This window comes from Olea europaea, chromosome 5 (assembly GCF_002742605.1).
Source record: "Olea europaea var. sylvestris chromosome 5, O_europaea_v1, whole genome shotgun sequence".
In the NCBI taxonomy this organism is placed as follows: domain Eukaryota; kingdom Viridiplantae; phylum Streptophyta; class Magnoliopsida; order Lamiales; family Oleaceae; genus Olea; species Olea europaea.
This window is the reverse complement of record NC_036241.1, coordinates 9,366,264-9,370,021: the sequence shown is the minus strand read 5'-3', so window position 1 is coordinate 9,370,021 and position 3,758 is coordinate 9,366,264. Positions and strand designations below refer to the sequence as shown.

The 3,758-nt window shown below is 36.0% G+C and overlaps 1 protein-coding gene across 1 annotated transcript in view; it reads left to right on the top strand.

Moving 5' to 3' along the window:
- The window catches only part of LOC111394569 (zinc finger CCCH domain-containing protein 19-like), a 16,608-nt gene that overhangs the window by 3,815 nt on the left and 9,035 nt on the right, over nucleotides 1-3,758 (top strand). The window lies entirely within an intron of this gene.

Genomic DNA, 3,758 nt, shown 5'->3' with positions numbered 1-3,758 from the left:
AAAAATGTTCTTGTTGCAATGACTAGTTTGCCATCCTCTTTTGAGTTACAATTTTTTATTTGACCGTCTTAAAGGAGTTTGTCGGTGTTGCTCTTGTAGAATCCATGAGAGATATTCAGCATGCCATTGACTTAGTTCCAAGTTTGTAGTTGCCTAATCTTCCACATTATAGAATGACCTCTCTCAGTTGAAAAGGCAAATTTTGACCTCTTAGTCAAAGGATTTGTTCGTAATAGTCCTAGCCCCTGTGTTGTGCATGTTTTACACAATCTTAAGAAAGATGGATCTTGGGGAATGTATCTAGATATAATTGAGCCGTTGACAAAATCATAGTCGAATATAGTTTTCCCAATCCTCGACTCGAGGATATGTTTGATGAGCTTACCTATTCTATTTGGTTTTCTTAGATAGACTAGCGCAATAAGTACCATCAAATTCGAATTTGCTAGCGTGATGAGTGGAAAACTGCATTTAAAATTCAAGATGATTTGCATGAGTGATTAGTAATGCTTTTTAGGATTTCTAATGCTTCAAGTTCTTTTATGCGAGTCATGACTCATGCTTTGTGACATTGTATGGGGGAAGTTCTTGTTGTCTATATGATGATATCCTCAAATATGGTCCATCCAAAGAAGCTCATCTAGATGTTTTGTACAAGTATTTCATTCTCTTCGAGAGGAAAAACTTTATGTGGATCTTAAAAAATGCTATTCCTTGCAATTCTAAGCCCTTTTCTTAGGATTTATCATGTTTGTCTAGGGTATTTGCACAAATCCTACAAAAGTTTCAATTATTCGTGTGTGGAGTTTCATTAAGAGTTTTTTTTACCAATATAACCTTTGTCACCGTGTCCATGAAAAAGGGTGAATGAAGTTTCATTTTACTCTTTTAGCTAGTAAATTTTTCTTAGAAGTGAAGAAAAAAATGATCAAGGTACTAGGGTTGTGACACCTTTCACTCTATAAAGTTTTTGAAGTTGCATTTGAGGCCTCGTAAGAATAGGTTGTATACTAAGAGGATCATCTTGTAACCTATTTTACGAAAAACTCAAATAACGCTAAATAGATGTATTTGACCTATGCCAAGGATATTTATGCAGTGATGCAATCTCTTATGTTACCCAAGGAATTCGTCCTTTACTTCGATCATTGGGCCCTTCGATACTTTGACTCTTTGCGTAAGTTAAGTGAACGGAATGTTGAATGGTTGAATTCTTTTAGGAATACACTTTCGTTCTTTACCACTGTGCACGAGGTGAAAGGTTGCTGATCCTCTTATCTACATTTCCATTGTCCTTCATGCTACGAGCAACAAGGTGGATGGCTTTGAGCGTCCGAAGAATAAATATCCATCGCAATTTTAGCATGATCCATAACGACCTTTTATATACTACTCGCGTTCATGTCAATTTCATCATTTGAGATTGATATCTTTTTAGAGGTAACTAATTATGCATTTGCACTTTTATTGGAGAATTTCTATTTTGGGATATATACAGAGGTGTTGTGGCTTGACATTTTGGTAGGGATAAAATTGTTGCCCCATTGCAGGATAGGTTTTATTGGCCTCTCCCTGCACACTCTTGCAATGTCTCTCATGTCAGCTAGGGAAGGCACAACATAGAATAGTTGTTTATACACCCTACTCTTTGTTGCCTATAGCAAGACATTGTCTTACGCTTACCAGAACCTATCAAGGGTCGTGATTCAATTATAGTAGTAAAGGTACACTTTATCCCTTAGGCAAAATCTATTGATGCCTCCTATGTTGTGGAATTATTTTTTCGAAAAAGGTCCGCCTACGTTGGTTGCCTTCCATCTTTATTTCTGATAAGGATGTCAAGTTTGTTAGCTATTTTTGGAAAATCCTATGGAAAATGTTTGGTACAACACTCAAATATTCATTTACTTTTCATTCTTAAACAAACGGTTAGATGGGGGTTGTTAACCATAGTTTAGGTAATTTGCTTAGATGTTTAGTTGGGGAAACTGAGCATTTGGCATTTTGTCTTACCTTTAGCTGTGTTTAGATATAACAATTATGTCAGTACGTGAACACGTAAGGGCCCTTTTGAAATTTTCAATGGTTTCTCTCCTTGCCAACCAATTGACCTCATGCCTTTGCCTACTGATTTTATTCCTTCTACATCACAAGTACAAGTCTTTGCAGATCATATTTGAGAGTTACACAAAGAAATAATAAGAAAAATTTCTTTAAATAATGCATGTTATAAACTTGTTGCTAACTCACATCGTATGCGTGGAGAATTTTTAGTTGGTAATTATGTGATTGTTAGTATTCTTTCATAGCATTATCCAAAACATGTTGTTAAAAAACTAATGCTCGCTCTGTGGGCCCCCTATACCATACAAAAACTTAGAACTGATGCATATCGCCTAGATTTACAACCACATTTAAATATTAATCCTGTTTTCAATATTCAATATAGCCCTTGTTTGGTCTCCATTATTTTCAAAATATATTTTCTCTCTTATTTTCAATAACACATTTTTTAATAAAATAATATTACATGTAAACTTAAAACTGTTTCTTATTTTTTAACCACACGTTCTCCATCAAAATACTATTCCAAAATACATTTTAGATGAAAAATGGGACTCAAATAGGCTCATAATATATTTGTATTCCTATCGAGGCACTTTTGAGCCTTTAGTTTTGTCTTCATCTATTTATGCAAGTAAAACATATCTTGTAGTGCCATGAACTCCTACACCAACTCAAACTCCAACTTCGAATCCGACTCCGACTCTGACGTCAAAAGATGTGATTGTTGAGCTTATTGATTAGATTGTTGCTTCTAAGGATGTTGGCCATCGTAGATTTTTGGTTAGGTGGCAAGATTGACCGCTTACGAAGGATACATTGATCAAAGAAGATAAATTCTGGGGTCTCGATTCAAACTTGCTAGAGTCCTACTTGGGGCTTAGCTTGCAGGAGTCGAGTTCTTTCCACCCCTGGAGAAATGATGGGAAATAACTAAAAGTATACTCTAGGTGAAAGGCTAATAGATAGAGCTTAAGTTAATATAGATTTCAATAGTTTCATCATTTAGGAGTTATGTTTATCAATTAGGAGTACGTTATTTATTCGTTGTTATCTTGTAGAAAGTTCCTTTGATTTTTTTGAACCTTTTCTATATAAAGGGATGGGGGTTTCATTTTCATTACAACTTGATTATTAATGAATTGATTATGATTTCCTTCTCCCTCTTTCTTCTTCATTTCCTCAATTTATATATATCTATTACATTCTACACGCATTCAATCCCCAAGTTAGGATATCTTTGAGTTTTTATTTTGTTTTTAGTTTTAGTACCTTCGGCTTTCGCCTTTAAATAGATAGAAATTGTGCAGAGATGGAACATATAATAGAAAGTCGACGCAAACATGAGCAAGAAAAGAAATTTTGCCTTACACCTTCAGTACCTTGCTGCAGATTGTCATGTTGTGTCAATTTAGAAGCTACAAAACCTAGGAGATCAAGCCATATGTAGTTTGTTAACACAAATACTTCTGATTAATATAAAATTTGTTCACTGAGAGAGCCAAGAGGCCGCCTAGTGACCACTGCTTTTGAGAGGAAAATGTCATAACTATGAGTTTGGGAAATTTTTCTTTACCTTCGTCTGCTATCTTTCAGTCTATCAGTTATTTCTCATTGTTCCCCTCTCTCTCTCCCCCCCCCCCCCCCCCCCCCCCCCCCCCCCCCCCCCCCCCCCCCCCCCCCCCCCCCTCCCC